Source organism: Peromyscus leucopus, chromosome 13 (assembly GCF_004664715.2).
Source record: "Peromyscus leucopus breed LL Stock chromosome 13, UCI_PerLeu_2.1, whole genome shotgun sequence".
Lineage (NCBI taxonomy): Eukaryota > Metazoa > Chordata > Mammalia > Rodentia > Cricetidae > Peromyscus > Peromyscus leucopus.
In genome coordinates, this window is record NC_051074.1 from 62,250,182 (window position 1) to 62,269,984 (window position 19,803).

The following is a 19,803-nucleotide window of genomic DNA, read 5'->3' on the forward strand; positions in this document are numbered from 1 at the left end:
GCCCTGCCTCGGTCACGTGGTTTTAGCTTTCTTTTCCTCATCCTTTTCTTTTTTAAAAAAGATTTATTTATTTATTATGTATACAGAAGAGGGTGCCAGATCTCATTACAGATGGTTGTGAGCCACCATGTGGGTGCTGGGAATTGAACTCAAGAACTGGAAGACTAGTCGGTGCTCTTAACCTCTGAGCCAGCTCTCCAGCCCTTCCTCATTCTTTTATACCATCATAACTACTTTGACCTACGTTGACCAACCTCCATATTCAGACTTGAATCTTTTTATAGAATAAAATGTAACTAAGTCTGCTAAATCTACCCAGTGTGGGGGACACCTTGTGACCCAATGCCTCAGTACTCTTGTACATGCTCCACGTGTTAGGAAGTAGTTCCAAGCAGCATTAATCTTTGCTCCTGGCTTTTTTGCTTCTACCCACTGTCCCTATAACTGGTGGATTGTTGCCTGGGCGAAGAGCCAGGAAAGAGGTAGCAAGCTATAGAGAAGGAGAGCAATGCCGACATCAGTGGTCCCTTACTGCCTGTCTTCCTGTGGTTGAGTACTAACTAGGCTTCATTGAGTGTTTGACACACTGAACCTTCTCAAACCCCTCCCAGGCAGGTTTTGCTTATCTCGTAGTTGAGGCAAGTGAAGCTTAGGAGAGAAGCGTCTGTCCGAGACCCTCAAGTCCAGCACTGACACTTGACGTCAACACTATCCCTCCCCCTACCCACAACGCTGAGAAACAAGTGGAGCGTGAAAGTTATCTGTGCCATTTGGTACTGCAGTCAGAGCAGACCACACACAAGTCTGGGCTGCTAGAGAGTGGCCCAGCAGTCAAGAACAAGTGGTCCTCTCAAAGAGGACCCAGATCCTGTTCCCAGCACCCACATGCTGACTCAGAACTGTCTGCAGTTCCATTTCCAGGGGATCCAATGCCTCCTCCATCCTCCACAGATACCAGGCACACCTGTGGTACACATACATTCAGGCAAATGCTCATCCACATGAAATCCAAATAAATCTTTTTTTTTTTTTTAGATTACACTACCTAGTAGTGTTGGAGACATCATAATCTATGTAAGTGCACTCTGCAATGGTATTATGATGATGAGGTTGCCTAGCAACACGTTCCAGGAAGTATCCCCACTGTCACAAGGTGATACACAGCTGTAGCTACAGAGTTGAGTATATCCCAGTCTTTCAGGCACCCGCTGTGAGTCTGGAACATCTCCCCCCCAGGTAAGACTAACTACTATACGACCAGATAAAGCATGCAGAGGGAGGGAGATTGGTGAGAAATAACACAAAGTGCACAGTGTGTGAGATGCCAGAGCTACTAACAGCCCCACGTCCATCGACGGGACTGTCCGGTCCCTGGCCCCAGGAAAGGCTGTCTCCCCTCTCAGTGGCACTTTTCATACATCTCAACTATATTATTTATCTCATTATGGGCTTTCCATTTACCCTACTCCACATTGATAAATTGAGCCCTCCAGGAAGGGTTGTTTTTCATAGCCTTCAACTTTCAATGCTTAGCAGAGGATCTGGCACAGAAACAGTACCTGCGGGTATTTGATGAATGAATGGCCCCTGTTTTAGGCTCTGTGAGCCATAGGACAGCTATCGCAATCACTCAACTCAATAATGCAAAAACAAGCTTGAGCCACATGTAAAGGAGGGTGTGTTCCAATGACACTTTCTGATTGGCAATGGGGTCTGAGGCCCATCTAATTCTTCACATGCTATAAAATATTTTTTCTGCTTTTCCAACCACTTGAAATGTAAAAAAAAAAAAAAAGTGCTTCTCATGGACTGGAGGGGGCGTGTACCAGGAGGCATAGATTGAGACAAGGATTTTTGTCTACAGTTTGACATTTCCTAATCTGAGTCCTTTGACTCAGCCTTCAGAGGCCTCAGCTTCAACACCATTCCATTGCCTGGCACGTGAAAACAGCCGCAGAAATGGGGGTACGGGTGTTAACCCGCCACTTGGAATATTTCCCACTTCAGCCTACAGAGCTGCAGGAATCTGAAGTGCCTGAGTGAGACACCCCACTCAACAGCGCAAAGCAACCTGGCAAGTCTCACAGAAAATACAAAATCACATTGTCCTCCTCATTGACAAAGTTACCAGCGAATCTCTCGGGAGAGAACTCAAAGGTCTGTGAATAGAGCTGCTATTTAAAAACATGGAGAGCGGACAGATAGTGAATGGTTACCTGAGAGCTATTCAGGTGCGTACATTCAGGAAGAATACCAGATCCATCAAAGTGTCTGCATGTGAATGCAGTCTGTGTGCCAGGTGGCTTCTGGTGGGCCACAAATAAAGGAGTTTGAAACTCCCAAACAAAGGCCAACTCCAGAGGATCGAGTTAGTTTATGGGATCACAGCCCTGGAAACAGTGTGAAGACACCTTCCTGCCTTTCAAACCAACATTAATAGCTCAGAAGTGCTGGGCTCCTGCCTCTTTTAACCTGCAAGTGTTTCTGGGCTGGGGCTTCTTCCTGCTTCTTGAGTATCTCTCAGAGGTCACTAAGGGGATTGGGCAGACTTCAGACTAAGGAAAAGAAGCCCTTTGCAGTAACACGCTCTGGCATCCTTGTGAGTACATCAACTGCCCGAGCCTCACATTCATCTCAGCCTGACTGCGGTCCAGGAACATTGACAACAGTGACTGCTGACATCAGGAGAATTTAGGGGACAGTGTGCCAGCCCCAGCTAACTGCTACCGGCTCTGTATTGGGGAGTCTAGGACTCAGCATGCCCTTGTATAACTTGAGATGGTTGGGGCAGGTGGTGAGTTTCTTTCCTGCTTTATGAGAGATTCTAGTAAATTCTACACTGTTGCAAACTGATTTGCAACAGCTCTCCACAGTGTTTGGATATAAAAAGAACACAAAATCACTGATTGCCAACCTGAGAGAATGGAGAATCACCATGGAAACAAACCTCTGGACATGTTTGTGAGAGAGTTTGTAGATGAAGTTAACTGAGGTGGGGAGATCCTCTGAAATGAGGGTGGCACTATTCCATGGGCTGGGACCTTGGGCTAAATAACGAGGAGGAAGCTAGCAATATAATTCACAAGCTGCCTCGAGTTCCCGGTGCTGTGAACCCCTACCTCAAACCTCAAACAACGTGGAGAGGTGGGGCCATTGCAGTAATGAGGATGACCACAGTTCTAGGACCTCAGAGAAATACGGAAGAATTTGTATTCTTGGACTAGAAACATCCTGGAGTGCTTTGAGAAGAGCTTACCAGGTGTCTTACGGACTCTGTTGCTGTGAAGAGACACCATGACCATGGCAACTCTTATAAATGAAAGCATTTAGTCGGGGCGGCTCACTTACAGTCCTGAGGTTCGGTCCATTATCATCATGATGGGGATGTTGGCAGCATGCAGGCAGACGTGGCGCTGGAGATGAGAGTGCTACATCTGATTACAGGCCACAAGAAGTCAACTGTCACACTGAGGGAAGCTCGAGCAAAAAAGGCCTCACAGCCCGCCCCCACGGTGACACACTTCCTACTCCAGCAAAGCCACGCCTCCTAGAACCACCACTCCCTGAGATTATGGGGGCCAATTACATTCAAACTACCACACCAGAACATTATGGCGATATTTTGGAAGAACAAAATGCCAAAGTAGTATGGCCAGTGAAGACGTGGTTCACAAGGTTTCAGAGAGGAGGGAGGACTCCATCAGGAACTAGGCTAATGGGCACTTCTGTTATCTCCTAGTAAACAATTCGGTTGCATTCTGCCTGTGTCCTGAGAATCTAAGTGTGGCTAAATTTAAAGATAATGGACTAATGTGCTTGCCAGAGGATGTTTCTAAGTAGGGTGGTATCCAGGCTGTGTCCTGGTTTCTGTACACTGCTCCTATGCAGCTGTAGTTGGTTATTTTTGCTCTTTTGCTCTTTTGGGGGTCTACCATCCAGCTCCCAAATAAATACACACATGGAGACTTATTCTTAATTATAAATGCCTGGCCTTCGCTTGGCTTGTTTCTTGGCAACTTTTTAAAAAATGTTCCTGTCCACCTTTGCCTCTGGGCTTCTTCCTTTCCTTACCTCTGTAATCTTACTTTCACTCTTACTTGTGGCCGTCTGGGTGGCTGGGTGGCTGGGTGGCTGGGCTCTAGAGTACTCCTCTCCTTGTTCTCTTGTCTGTTTTTCTTTCCTTCCATATCTCTCCTTCTATTTACTCTCTCTGCCTGCCAGCCCCACCTGTCCTTTCTCCTGCCTTGCTTTTGGCCGTTCAGCTCTTTATTAAACCATCAGGTGTTTTAGACAGGCACAGTAACACAGCTTCACAGAGTTAAACAAATGCAACATAAACCAAAGTAACATACCTTAAAACAATATTCTACAACATCCAGGTCTACAGTGAGAGAAACAAGCAAAGTAGAAAGATTAAAAAAAAAAAAAAAGCAGTTTGGCAAGGAAAGAAGAGTGGGTGAGTCTGAAGTTACAGACGAGGGAGCTTCAGGCAGAGCTGTGGTTCTGAAACTGGTCAGCGCCGTTCAAGAGAAACCTGGCATTCTTCCCCATCATCGCCTCACTTACGGCTCATCGCCTCCCTGTAAACTGCAGTGCTAGCTGTTAGAGGTAAGAAACCTGACACGTGATCAAGATGACTCTCCTGTCCAAGGTCACAAAGCAGCTAAAAGTTTAGACAAGAAGTACCCCCTCGTTCTTCCTTCCAGAGAGTGGAGCTTCCGCCAGAAACAGGACAGGAAGGGAAGAGACATCGAATGCCCCCTGCAAAGGGTGTGAGTTGTACCAACCTTTGACCCCTTCTTCACGGCAGGAAATGTTACAGCCCTACACAGGCCTATTTTCAGCTCAGGCTCCTGAGTTAGAAATCCCTCGTGATGAAAAGAAAGTGAAGCAGCATCACCTATCCTTCCTCAAACCTGCTGCCCGGCAGCCGAGACTGGGTGTGGATCCAGGCTGTTTTCACCACAGGATGCTGAGGACTTGGTCCAGGACTCACTCATGGCTGCTGGTCCCATGTGGGCAGGGACTGGAGCGGCATCAGTGGCTGTGACCAAGGCTAACTGGTATGTGTTGGTTGGTAGAGGCAGGCAGGCACCACAGAAAAAGAAAAGCCTACAGCATGGGCTTAAGGAGCTTTGATCTGTTTGTAAAGCTGGTTAAAAACTGCTCTGTGGGAACCAAAGTCCAATTCAATACTGTAAGAAACGTTTACTAGAGGGCCACTTCCCATCCGGGGATGCAACTGCATGAGGTGGAAAACTACTAAACATTTTAGGGAGAAAAGGACTGGGTAGCTTGGCCAAGAGTAACACTGATGCCACAGCCAGCTTTAAAACAGACGTGACTTTAACCTCTACAACTACCTCCAGTATTGTCACTGTGAGAACTGGATGATTTTTGTCATCTCTAGACCACGGGATCACTTTGAGCAAGACCACACACACACACACACACACACACACACACACACACACACAAAGGAAGCTGACCTCTCTCAGTCCCTTTTTTGGAAATAGAAAATGAACTAGAAACGCACACCAACTTGTTACAATCAGTACTTGGCCTTGACATCTTACCCTCCATGCTACTGGTTTCTTCTTCCCGGGGCACTAGTTCCTGGACAACGGTGGGAAACTACTGAAGAGCTGTGAGACCCTAGATACACACGGAGCCATCAAAGCATGAGGGTCATACCAAGGATGGTACCCCCTTCAAAAACTACACGTCAAACAAAGATGCTCTGTGTATCACACTTGAGCTCCTAGGTCAGGGCTGTCACGTGATGAATAGAATCGATTAAAAGCGTAGGAAATCAGTCCAGAACGAAGTAAATTTGGCAATGGACACTGTTTCAGAACACCCGCCACACTAAATTTCCTGAGAAATGTCTACAGGATGAGTTTAGGGTTTATTCTCACTAATTTTTAAAAATCTATCTGTTGATCATAGGCCAAGAAAGTACTGGAAGCAGGTGGTGGGCTCTGAATTGCTGTAAAAATGGCATCAGGCCTACAGTGAAGCAGGCAGAGGCAACATGCCATAAAAAGAACCTGAAATCACATTAATAAGAAACATTAGAGAGAGATTATTGTTTTTTAAATATTTTGTTTGCAGTTGCAGAACGAACACAGTCAGGGGGAACTGCACACGGCTCCTAAGGTCATTGGTTAACCCATTATCTTCCGTTCTCACAAGCCATTCAGCAAGATACGGTTCAGAGATCACCGCTAGAGCCTCCACGGAGCACGGTGACTTTAACTCTCAGGGGACATCTGCTACCCTCCCTGCATTGTTCCTAAGATGTGAGGGATCTGACCTGTGAGTTTAGGGAATGAGTCAGCCACACCCAGAGCTGCCCCTTTCAGCTTGTGGAAGTGGTCCATCTCCTACTGGCCACTCTGAAGGTATCCGACTTGTCAGGAAGGATGTGAAAGCGTTACTCAAGTGATTCAATATTCAAGTGATTCAATATTGGGAAGCCCACTGGTGACAGATCCACACTGTGTCCTGGCCAGTGTTATCTGGGGCAGAGGGCTCACACAATGGAAAGGGGCCAAGGTTAAGAAAAAGGTGGGGTCATAGACTCGAGGACATGAGATCCTCAAGCAGCCCTTGCCTTGCAGGCCTCTATGGGATTATCTTGACATGAAAGGGGCGGAATATCTCTTGTTTATCCATTTCTAAACATTTAAATATTTGTACTGTACTTCCATTGTTCTCTTATCCTGGCCCCTGCAGATGTTCATGGCAACCTGCTGTTGAGAACCCTTACCACTGGCCCTGGCCGGCTCCTATCAGACCTTACTCTGCTAACTGCAGGACGCGCTGGCCTACAGGGCACAGGCTAGGCTGGAGCTCTCTAGTGCTTGTTAACTACCTTGGCCGTCTGTTAATGCCTCTAATAAGCCTGCTGTTCATTATTTCCTGTGCATTTTTAAAGATTCAGGGATGTGAGATGCAGAGATTCTCTCCGGTTTTTCCATCTTCTGCTCAGCCTTTGTAGCAGGGAGTGCAGTGCCCCCACTTGGAATGAGTATGGACTCACTCTGGCACAGCAGTGAGGGATCCACTCACGGTCAACAGTGAGAAACAAAACTGATTCGTCCCTACCAAAGCCTGTGGCTGTGCCACACTCTTGGTCAGGACAGTCTTTCCCTCAGAGGTGAAGCCAGAGATAGCAAAGCAGTGAGTGGGGAGGGACTCTGAGTGCAAGTGCTGCTTCCCCTGTCCCTGTGAAACTAGGAAGATGGCAGTCCTGTTTCCATATTTGTATGCAAAACCTCCCTCGGTGTGAGCATCTGAAGGAAAATTGGTCCATTGAGCTAATCACTAAACAGAGTTCTTGAGTGCGCTCCAGTGCTGACATCTAATCAGTGGTACAGCTGCATTTAAACACAGCCGACTTAAAGGATTGCGGCTTTGGAAGCCGGGGATTTTCTAGATAATCTTGCCTATACGGTCCTCCACTTGCCCTGTCAGCGCTGCCAACCGTGATCCCCAGTCAATCACAGCTCAGTCGTCTAGTGCGTGTCTGCTCTGCTCCTGTGTAGGAAGGGTTTCGTTATAATTAGCATTTGCTGGAAAAAGCTTGTTTCTCAATTTCGTTATTGACTTGATAAAAAAACAAATTTTGCAGGAACATATGTGCACAGCCTCCTGCTTGCCTCTGCAATTAGCGTCCTCACCAAGCAAAGCACTGTGCTTCTTTCGACACCGTGGCCCTTAGCACGAAGTCAGGAGGCTGTCATGCAGAAGCCCCCCCAAACTGGAGCTTGCACGAAGATCTTGCTTTCTCTGTGATCTCTTTAACCTCCCAATGGGAAGACTCTAACAGAGCAGAAACTAACATTTAAAATTGCATGGAAATAAAGGCACTCAAATTTTTGCAAACAGATTATTCAAAAGAAAAAGAAAGAAAAGAAGGAAAGAAGAAATAGAGAGAGAGAAAAAGAGAGAGAAAGAACCCCTTAGGATAAGGCTTCAATTTCACTAAGTGAGACTAAAATAAAGAGCTGAGGATTGAGAGGAGAGAAAGACAGAGACAGAGAAGAAAAAATAAAAAGAGCAGGGCACGCCACGACGCTCCTTTCTGTGCGCCCTGCTGGAACACTGATGATTATGCTTGTTGGAATATTTAGCATAATTAGTCTTCAGCTGCCCATTTTAGTTTTGCTCAAGATACAAATGTCAGGTCAGAGCTATTAACAACCAAGATCTTGGGAAACAGACACACAAGAGACCTGTCCAGGTACAAATTCACTGTGAGAAATCACACGCACCCTGAACGTTGTGTTGCCTGTTGGCTGTAGACACTAATTGCTGTAATTCTCGAGTGACTGTAACCCCTGGACTGGTTGACAGTCACTGTAAAGCTAATTATGTGACTCACCATCTCCCACCCCTCAAATGTAAACTGAAGTCACAGACCTGACCTTCTTTCACACTAGTTATGTCCCTAAAAAAGCGGTCCATGTCCCCTTGGTCAGGCATTCCTTCGAAGGGTTTCCTTGGTCCTGGGCTACTCACTGGTCTACCAGCTCACCTCACACACGAATCGGTTTTATGTCCCCCATAAGTGCCATGAGTATCTTTGGCTAGAGTCATCAAAATCTAGAATCTGGGGGCTGGCAAGATGGCCCAGTTGTTAAAGGCACTTGCCACCAAGTTCAGTCACTTGAGTTTAATCCATGGGACCTGCTTGGTGGAAGGAGAGTCCTCACTCCCCAAAACCGTCTTCTGATCCCCACATGCACACAGTGGCACACTCATTTCCCTACACATAAATAACAAGCAAGTAAATAAATCAATGGGAAAAAAATTCAATGCAGTCCAGTGTCACAACTGAGGAGCAAAGTCCTTGTACCTGTTTGGGAATGGTTACTTTTCCTGGGAAAGTAGAAATTCCCTTGGCTGAGAGACAGGCTTCCATATTCCCAGGAGCCTTCAGTGAAACTTCCATGTGACCCCAGGCCAGGGGATGCAGACGCAGAGGCCAGAAAAAGAAGCAGCCTAGGAAAAGGCCTCACTTCAGGTGTGGCTAGAAAACGCTCTTTAGGATCAAGATGCATCGAAGGCCAGCATACTGGGTTCGGTGGACTCACAGGGGCCAAAGGCCTTTCCTCCCCAGTTGACAGGCAAGGAAACCAAGATAAAGGAAGACTCCCACAGTGACCAAGGCAAAGTCAACATGATGTCTATATAGAGATCTTTCTTCTCATATCCCAACTCACAAAGAAGGGTAAGGTCTACTTGGAATAAATAGACAAACAAGAAAAGTCCTATTTTTAAAATAGTATTTTTGGACGCATGCAAATGCAGGCTGGAAAATGTGGTACAAAAACCATGTAAATGCATGGGACTCCACAAGTAAGGGAGAAATGTGTGAATAGGTGAGCCAGATCAGAAATCCAACACGTTTGTCCCAGTGACACATAGCCTTCTGATTGCCTAGGAATCTTTATCAGTGATGTGCAATTTAGGCTCCGTAAACCTTGTTTAGTGGGCAGAAACAGCGGTTCGGAAATAACGGTTGATTGAAAGGGAGATTGCACATACAAGATGAGAACTTTCTAGAACTGTTGAAGCAAGGTGCACTGTCCACGCTCTGTAAGTAGAGCCCAGGGTCCTTGTCTGGTCACAAACCAATTAAGTTAAGTGCTACTGAAATTGCTTTCTGTCCTCTAGATAAGAAACGTCCATGAGTGAGATGCAAGGCTTGAAACCTAAGAGCTTATTCATAAACCCGAGCCTGTGCATTAATAGTCACACTAAGACCCACAGAGCACATCTGTGACTTGGAGATGAGTTGTTAAAGAACAGGAGGGCTCTGGGGGATTATGAATATTAGGACTTCATAATAGTTCCACATCTCCATAAAAATTGCTCTGAATTACCAATTGCAGCTAATAATTGTACCAACGACAGTGTCTCCTTACAGCAAGGAACTGAATCCAATCTGACCGGTGGATAACGTGCTGAGCTAGACAGGAAGTGCCATTGCATCCAACCCGAAACACCCAGCAATCCACTGTGGCTGTCTAGATCCCCATGTTCCTGGGGAACTGCTCCTCGGCTCCCTTGTCCACACAGAGGATGACTTTGCCAAGCTCCTCGGGAAGGCTGGGTGCTCCGCTCCTTGCTGTAAGACAGAGCTTCATCTGCTTTTTCCACAGACACTCTTTGGGAACCTTTCTTGGCACACTAAAGCAAGACACACAACCTCTCCACCTGCGTGGAGCTTCCATTTTGCTGTAAATGGCAAAAAATAAACTTATATACTAGCAAATAAACCATAAATCCCTAACTGTGGTGAATGTTGGGAAGAAATAAGGTAGGGTAGCCAAGGAGTACCACATGTGGAAACCTGGGGAAAAAAATGACACTGGAGTCCCAAAGGACCAGAAAAATCCAGGGATGGAACACCTGAGAACTGTGTTGAGCCAATTTGTGATGAGCCAACAAAAATGTTCTCAACAGTTGGTCCAGAACTAGGTTAGTGACCCATATCAGTCTGAAACTTTTTACTGGAAGCCAAAAAGAGAGCAGTTTTCAGAGGTCAGGGAGAGCCTGCCAATGCTAATCTTTTCTGTAGGGTGGAGACAATGAAGTTAAAAGAGGTCCCTGGACCCAATTGCTCCTGGAGCTGCCCCAGCAGATACAGTGTGTGCCCAGCCCCTCAAAACTGCTTTCAAGAAGTGGCCTGCTCTGTCCGTGAGGAAACACTGAGCTGTGACTAGTGATCAGAGCCTCGAGCTATGAGATTCAGCGGGACATACCTTTCTTCAGGCTGAGGTCACATCTTCTTAGGAGACCCTATCTAATGACCTTGGTCCATGACCCCAGCGAAGGTCAGATTTATCTGTCTCCACAATCTCAAGGTGTAAGGCTTTATTCCCATGATCCTCAAGTTCTCTCAGTTCATAACACTCCTGGTGCCTTGGTTTTTTGTTTTTGTTTTTGTTGTTGTTGTTGTTGATTTTTTGGCACCCCCTAAACCAAAAGAAATGCCTACATGTTTCTTCACTCCATATCCCTTTACTAAATTGTTAAGTTTGGGCAAGTTAACAGTAGGAATTGGCACAATGTTGAGCATATTAGTGTTTCTGGAAAACTGAAAATATTCTTCAGTTCCTTCTGTGTCCCCATGGCACCTGGAGGATCTCTGACAGGTCAGTAACCACGGTTCCATCCCGTCGCAATGCAGGGCTCTTCCCAGAGTCCCTCTGGGCTTGGTACCCTGGTCCTTCACCATGGGACTACCCAGTCAGTCTCTTACACTCTTAAGTCCAGCTGGATGAAAATAGAAATAAAACATCAGCCTACAACATACTACTTTCTTGAAATTTTTTTTTGAGAAATAAAATGCCTTTTTGTGTTTGGGAGTTTGAGATTTCTGTTGTTTTGTTTTCTGAGACATGGGGTCTCACTATGTAGCCTCAGCTGGCCTGGAACTCAGTATGGAGACCAATTTGCCTGCAAAGATCCACCTGCCTCTGCCTCTCAGTCGTTGGAATTAAAGGTATATGCTGCCATGCCCAGTTTACAGTTCCTTTTTTCAACTAAATTTAAAACCCAAATGGTCTGTAAGTGCATTCCTGCTATGCTTGTTGTGAGAGGGATCTTAACAATGGGCTGAAGCGAGGCCGAGGCAGTGGCTGTGGGCTGGCCTCGCAAGGGTTTGAAAGAGTGAGTAGACTCCAACCTTCACAACTAAGGGATGAGCAAAATGACCCCTGGACATTTCTGTTAGCAAATGCTGAAACACTTTGTGTTCCTTATGCGTCTAATCATGTCAATCCTCTTGACACAGGGTATAAACAGGGCATATGTTTTGAGTGTTGGGGAGAATCCATATGCAAGCTGCGTCTACAATAGAAACCACTTTGTTGAGGGATACCTGAAAGTTAGATTTCCCAAGATATGAAATGGTACTAGAATTTACAGGGAACACAGACTTAGTACTCCTTAGTCCCTCTGGGATAGGCAATGAGTAAGAGACTGATGTTAGGATGAGACGAACAATCAACTTCCCTAGTTTGAAATAGGCCTCCCTCCCCCCCAGAGTTCCTGGGCCATTTTGACAGGTGTTCGCTTAACTCTGTCTCTGATTGTGGAAATAAGATCGTGATAATTTATTTAATCAGCATCCTTGTCACTCCGTGACCTTCACAGCTTGTCATTCCACTTCACCCGATGAACTCACACACTTTCATGAAACCAGTCCCCAGCAAATCACTGGTTTTACGTGATTAACTGGCCTGCTCTCGTACCCTGCCTGCCTCCTTGTGGTGAGCGGCTCCAGAACCCTGCTCTCCGTCTCACTACTAGAGGAGTTTGTTCTCATCCAGCCCGGTCCACGGCCCGTCTGTTTCAGCTTTGCCTTTCACACCCACACCCCAACCTAGGCTCTAGCACCTCTCTCTCAGAGAGCTGTGAAATCTCGCTGTCTCAGCTAGGGTTTCTACTGCTGCAACAAAACACCGAACACCGTGACCAGGAAGCAAGCTGGGGAGGAAAGGGTTTATTTGGCTTACACTCCCAGATCCTAGTCTGTCATTGGAGGAAGTCAGAACAGGAACTCTAGCAGGGCAGGAACCTGAAGGCAGGAGCTGATGCAGAGGCCATGGGGGGTGCCGCTTACTGGCTTGCTTCCTCTGACTTGCTCAGCCTGCTTTCTTACAGGACTCAGCACCACCAACCCAGGGATGGCATCACCCACCGCTGGCTGGACCCTCCCCATTGATTGCTAATTGAGAAAATGCCTTACAGCCGAATCTCACGGAGGCATTTCCTCAACTCTGAGGAGGCTCCTTCCTGTCTGATGACTCTAGCTTGTGTCAAGCTGACACACAAAACCAGCCCGACACTTGCTCATGTTAGCCTCTCTCCTTCATAACAGTCACTGCTGCCACCACACCTGCTGGATGTCTCCTCTACGGGCATCTTCAGTTCCTGCTTAAAACCAAGCCTAACCACCCCTCCCCCTCAGCCTAACCATCCCCCCAGCCTAACCACCCCTCCCCCTCAGCCTAACCATCCCCCAGCCTAACCACCCCTCCCCCAGCCTAACCACCCCTCCCCCAACCATCCCTCCCCACCATCACACACCCTGCCTAACCATCCCCCCCAGCCTAACCATCTCCCACAGCCTAACCATCCCTCCCCCCAGCCTAACCAACCCTCCCCCCAGTCTAACCACCCCTCCCCCCCAGCCTAACCAACCCTCCCCCCAGCCTAACCATCTCCCCCATCCTAACCATCCCCCCCAGCCTAACCATCCCTCCCCCGGCACCCAGTCTATTCGCCGCTTTGTAGTCTTGTCCAGCCACACAGGGTCTTCCAGGGTTCTCTAAACACCCCAAACCCATCACCACCTCACGTTCCTTCCCTTTACTACCCCCTCCCCCAACACAGATCTGGATCACTCGCTCTGTCCTCCTCACATGCTTCATGCACACTTTTCTGTGTACGTACAATTGTGTCCATGTGTGCACACATTCACGTATGTCGGGGACAGAGGCTGACACCAGGTGTTTCCCTCAGTTGCTCTCTACATTACTTTTTGAGACAAGACCTCTTACTGAACCCAGTGTCCACCTACTGGTTAGAATGGCTCGTCCGTGAGCTCCAGAGATCCATCTGTCTTCACTCCCCAAGAGCTGAGGACCCAGGAGCACACTGCCATTCCCTGGTTCTTCTTTTCTCCTCATCCTCTCCATGGGGATCTGAACCAAGGCGTCGTGCCCGCATGGAGGCCCTCTGCTGACCGAGCCCTCTCCCCAGCCCGCTAGCACACTATGTTTATGCCCACTGCAAATGTAACGACCTCCACAGGTCTCTCCAGACAGAATAGATCACGTTACTTCGTACTTCTCATGTTCAAGCTTTTTCTGCTTGCTAATTATCAGTCCCCCCAGGACCTCCAACAATTCCTGGGGAACCCCATGGGCTCCCCAGCCCCATGCCACTGCTTCTAGCATAGAATAATAGTGGTTCAGTCACAGTCAGGGCGAGAGTTGGCATGTGTCACAGGTTGAGCCACGGCTTCGTGGATTCAGCCTCAGCCTATGAACACAGTCACCTGGGACAGCGGAAGAGACCTTCAGGAAATCTATTGCCAAGGTCACACACAATGGACACATCCCCCAGACGATAGAACCAACAAGCCCACGAGCTCAGCGTCTTCCTCTGACCTGCTTGTGACTGTAGTGTGTGTGTGTGTTGGTGTGTGTTTGAATTAACAGCTGCCAGCTGGTCATACTGCAAGTGCTCTATTCTTATTGATCAGGTATTTGAGGAATCAACAAATCATGTCTAAAAATACACATATCTAAGTCGGCATTTTAATGTGGGTGACAAATCAAAATAATGAAGCTAGCTAAGGCTTCAAAAAGTTCTACCCCTCCAAAATCATCACACGTCAGCAACCTTTCTGATAGAAAATGAGAATCCATTTGGGGCCTGGGGAGGTTACTTTTCTACAAAGTGGGTATTACATCATAACCATTGAAAGCAGTCAGTCTCATCAGTACTATTAATAATAAGGAGATTGGATTTTTTTTTTAATATGTAGGACACCCAAGTGAATTTCATAGCCCAGTCATTAGTGGATGAAACCAAGCTTGAAAGCACAACTAGACAAGAAGTTATGTCTGCGCTCTGTACTCTGTCCCTGGGAACTTTATTGCCATGTTTAATATACATTACAATAAACCGTGAGTCTAAGGGGAAACGGCATTTAATGAAGGCGAGCTCAACTTAGGGCAAAATAATTTCCAAAGAGAGAGATGTTTAAGTCTATGTAACTGGAAAGCTAAACCTGAGGAAATGCTCTCGAATCATTTTCCCCTAATTCCCAGCGCTGTACACGTGAGGGCTTCTCCTCCACCCGGCCACCACGAGAAAGGGCCATCTGCATCTCAGCTGCGCCTCACCTCTCTGGCCCTCCCCTTCATCATCTGGAGGCAGCACAGATCTGCTAACGAAGACAGTCCTCACTGGAAGCCCAACTGCACTTTCCATTCGTGCTAAATGTTCTTTGAAAGCTAAAAGACACACAGTAGACAAACTCCGGGAGGGCTCACGCCTGCATTTCCCTCTCCTTTGGAGGCTCCCCTGCAGGCAGGGGAAAGCGCTGCTAGACCATCATGGCCTTGTTTAATGCCTCCGTCATTTCTCACAGTCCTCAGGAAGCTACTCTGAGCTCTAGCTCAGGTGTATCAGCAGATGTCCTGGGACTTCACACCTGCTGTGATGGAAGACAAAAGCTCGAGTTAATTAAGTCTACTGTTCAAACAATTTGTTTCTCACCGAGGTTGACTCACTTGAAGGTATTTCGGCAGGATTTTATATCCAGCGTGCCTTCACTGTGGTGTGATTACTCCCCCCTTTAGAAATACATTTTATTGCTGAGATTCTCAGGTCACTGACAGTATAACATGTTTTTAAAATCCACTGCTAATGGATGACAGGCTATTTATTAAGTGTATGGTACCTGTATGTTTTTTTTTTTCCATAGCCATAAAGTTCCTCAGAGTAACATCACTAAGGCGAGGCTGGAATAAGACAAGCACCCAAGATTGAGTATTATGTAGCGTTCTTACTCAAAGCCAAGGCGAAGACAGCGTTTGAAAGGTTTTCACAGTCTCTCTGGCAGAGTGAAGCATGGGAAATGAACAGAAGGCTTTGTAGAAGAAAAATGGAGGAGGTTTAAAGCATGCTGCTTTGTTTTTGCACAAAAGGATCAGAGGACATCCCCCACATTAATTGCTTCTATTTTTACTTTGCACCCATATTGCGTTCCCATTCATCTCTCCAACAGATGTTCTGGAAACCCTTTGTGTCCTCATCCCTCTCTCACATGCCACATCGTTTCTCCCCCGGATCACCTGTCCCCTCTCTCCTGGGTGACAGTGCAGCAGGGAGGGCCAGCTGCCGGCCGGGTGCTGTCCCTCCATGTTGAAGAGATGTCTCTGGGAGGCCACTGGACCTCGTTTCCCAGACCAAGTTCTTCCCTGTGGGATGTGAGCCTCTCTGCGTCCCTCCAGGTCCCCACCTTCTACCTCACACCTGGGATCCTGATGGACACTGAAAGTCACCTGTTAGGATGTCAGGGTGGGGCCCCTGTGGAGTCCGTCGTCGTCCTCCGTCCCCCTCTCCACCACCAGACTTCCACAAGCAGGATACGCATCTGTGTTATACATTAAGATCGCCATCAAAATATTAGCAGCACTCAGCTAACACATGAGGCCAGAGAAAGAAACCTAGGGTACTACTGTGAGGCAATTCATGCTGTAAATATTTCCTGATAAAGCTTGGGCTACAAGACAAACAGATCTAGTCCAGTGTCCGCAGAGATCACCCAGACATCCTTTCATTCTTAAACTGTCTCGCTTTCCTAAAAGGATCTCTTGAGTAGGAAAGCCAGTTAGTTGACCTGTTAACATCCTGGCGTGCGTGCGTATGTACGTGTGTGCGTGCGATGAGATAAGACGAATTCATATCTGCCTAATGCAACATCCTACATGGTAGGATGTGGAGCCGCCAAGAAAAGTAGAACTCTATTTTTTATAATTCAAATCAAAGCCGCATCTCCAGGCACAGAGCATTGACTGCACCTCACCCACTCTCTCGGTGACACATTGTCGGTCTGCAGCTAGGGCCCGGTCAGTGAGTAACTTGGTTTTGGGGTTAACTACTACAGGAATATAAGGTTTTCTCCTTCATTCTCCTTTGTTATCTCTTTAAATAGCTTAAAGAACTAGTGTATTTTAGGTCAGCACATGAATTTAATCATCTGTTTATATATGCTTTTAAAACAGCTGACAGAGGAGGGGAGGGCTTCTTTAGACAGGGGTGAACCTAGGTTTGTAAAACCTGAAACCTGTGCATTTGGAGACCTGTGTAAGAAAAAGAATGTGTAGTTAAAAAAGAAGTTTTAATATAGGGCCTAGAGTGCACCCTGGCAGATGAAAGCCTGTAAAACTTCGGCTCCTAGGGGTTTCTGACAAATCTACAAGCAAGCCAGAGGTATTCTAATTGGGTGAAAACTTAAAAGAAAGGTTGAGAATTTTCTAGACATAAGCCTGCTTTGATCCCTGGCTCAATTAATTGCAAATTAATTGTCTAAAAGCAGATGGAGGGAAAACCCATCAAAACTATGTTTTAACTCCCATTTTCTGAGCCATGCAGCGTGTTGCATAATTCCGAGTGGAATGTTTGTCTAGTGAGAGAGGATAACACGATTTTCCAACGAGAACATGAGTATGAATGCCGCAATATGAGATAATAATGGTGGAGGTCTTGTTGCACAGGAAGCTTATTTCTCAGCCTCACTGAGGAAACATGCTGTTCTTTGCACTGATTATTAGACATATGGAAAAACCACCATTTCACTGTGTGTATAAATCAGTCAGTTGCAGTCACCGGAAAACAAGCTGATGCAGAAAAAAGAAAAAAGGCTCATTTGGTTTCTGATTTCTAATCACTCCCAAGAAATAAGACCACATCTTTAAAATGTGCCTTTTCTCCCCTCCGTAATCTCCTGAGGATCACCGACCTTGTGCTTTGTCGCTTAGGAAAACTCAGTTTCCAAATGTGACTCTACAGTGAACCGCAGATTTCAACCCAGGGAGCAATTAAACGGAACTGTGGCTCATCTTCGCCACCAGGGGGACCGGGGAAGCCCAGGCCGGCTAGTCTTCATCAGCTAATTGACTCTATCACCTTGAGTGAGTCACAAGAGGAAATCTGTAGAGACACCAACGTCCTCCAGCTGCTAAGGCCAACGTGGCCTTGTTAATCCCCCAGCTCTGTCAAACACACATTTCTGTGGACATGAAGAAAAATGTTCTCAAGTGCTCCAAAGTGAAGCATTACCAAGACATTTCTTGGTCGTGACTTTCCACTCAGTACAGGAAAGGTCATATATTTCACTAAATCACAAATTCTCACCATCACCACCACCACCCCACCACCCCCACCCCCATAGTTTGGAGCACTGGTTTGTTCTGTGTGGTGAGCATTTAGGAAACTGCTGCTCACACCACCAATCCTTAACCTCCTTCTAGGGAACCTGGAGCCACATTTTCTCTCCAAGACTCAACCGTGAGTAACACAACGATCAGCCTACACAATTTATCTTCTCTCATCAACACGCAGACAGCCAGGACCCAGAAGGTAAACAATCAGGTTTGGCCTGCAGGAGATCTGCAGACTACTTGGATTGCTGGGACCACTGCCCTCCTAGACAGGGCTGGGCATGTGGCTCGAGCGGCCAGAGGGCTTAGAGAGCATGTGCAGGGCCCTGGGTTTGATTCTCAGCAACCACACACACACACACACACAAGGAGACTGGCAAGGGTTGGGGAGTACCTGGAGAATTAGGGTGCTCAGGCATTGCCAGAGGACCGTAAGAAGATGCAGTTGCTTTGGAAACAGTCCAATTCCCTCAGAGAGTAAAATGTAATTATCGTCTGACTCAGCAATTCCTCTCCTCGATGACCTCCCCAGAGAAATGAAAACATACGATCACACATGGGTGCTCACAGTGCTATTCTTAATAGCTAAAAAGTAAAATCAATTCAAATATTCATCAACTTAAGGATGAATAAATGAAGTACAGTGTGACCACACCATGGGATATTATACGGTAATAAGTATTGATTCCTACTCCAACATGGATGGATCTTAGTGAAAGAAGTCAGACCGAGAAAAAAAAAAAAGAATGCACAGTATATTATCCCATTTGAAAGAAATGTGCAAAATAGGCAAATCCATGGAGACAGGAAGTGGGTTAGTGCTTGCAGGGGCTGGGGGTAGGGACAGGGAACTGAGTGGTGTGGGGTGTCATTGGGGGTGAGAAGTGTTTTAGGATGTGGGGCGACAGTAACACTGTTCTGTGTGTATTCTGAAAAGTGGGACTTTACACTTTAAAGGGGTGGCCTTACGGTGTGTGAATTGTATCTTCATAAAGCTGCTATTAAAAATCAAACTACTGTGACCAAGGAACAGGGTGTAAGTCACGGTTCCTCTTTGTAGGTCAAGGAAATGGACATGGCCACAGTCAACAGCGGCTTCCAATACTGCCATGCTCTGAATCTCACTGTAACTTGATTTCCAGTTCATATTTTTCTCACAGAAAACACAGAATATGCTTTTCACCAGTGGCAATGAGAAATCCAGTCTTCTGCCATCCCACTAGTTAATAAACATTTTCTGAGGTTCAATATGCCGTATATTGAAATGTGCGCAGGAGACGGAGCATGTGTGAATGACGGAAACAGACTCTGAACTCCCCGTTCTTGAGGTTGAGGCCGGGGGTGCAATAAAGAAGTGTGATAATGGTGAACTTCCCATAATTTACTCTCTAGAACCCTCTTCTACATTCAGATTCCCACCTTGACCTCACACAGTAAGTTACCAGAATAGTCTTCATATCCCCGTGTGGTTGCCCAAGATACACAATTACTTGTGTCTCTGTGTAGAGCCTTGCGGTTGAGAGAGTGCCTAGAACTACAGAGTGTATCAAACTCACATGAGTGCCCAGTGGTTGCTTATTATTCTTGTCCCCAAATGGTGAAGATCTTTGAGAGCCGTGGGGTCCCCTCTCTGGGGCCAGATTGACTTAATCCAGGGACTGAGGTACCCAACAACCAACGGTCGCCAGAAGTTAACCTGCAGCAGCAGCTCCCAAGTTCATTGCCTCACATTTATAAGTAACAAGGAAATGAGCAAAGGAGGAATGAGTGAGTGAAAAAGAGTTGTTTAGGAAAAGGCAGACAAGACTGACTCCAGTCATGGAAA

The 19,803-nt window shown here is 46.7% G+C and overlaps 1 long non-coding RNA gene across 1 annotated transcript; it reads left to right on the forward strand.

The window, feature by feature from the left end:
* Positions 1-1,149: 1,149 nt before the first annotated feature.
* LOC119088956 lies at positions 1,150-19,292 on the forward strand. The gene is made up of 3 exons (XR_005092719.1): positions 1,150-1,236; positions 18,069-18,177; positions 19,039-19,292. It is a non-coding gene; the product is annotated as an uncharacterized LOC119088956 (long non-coding RNA).
* Positions 19,293-19,803: the final 511 nt, after the last annotated feature.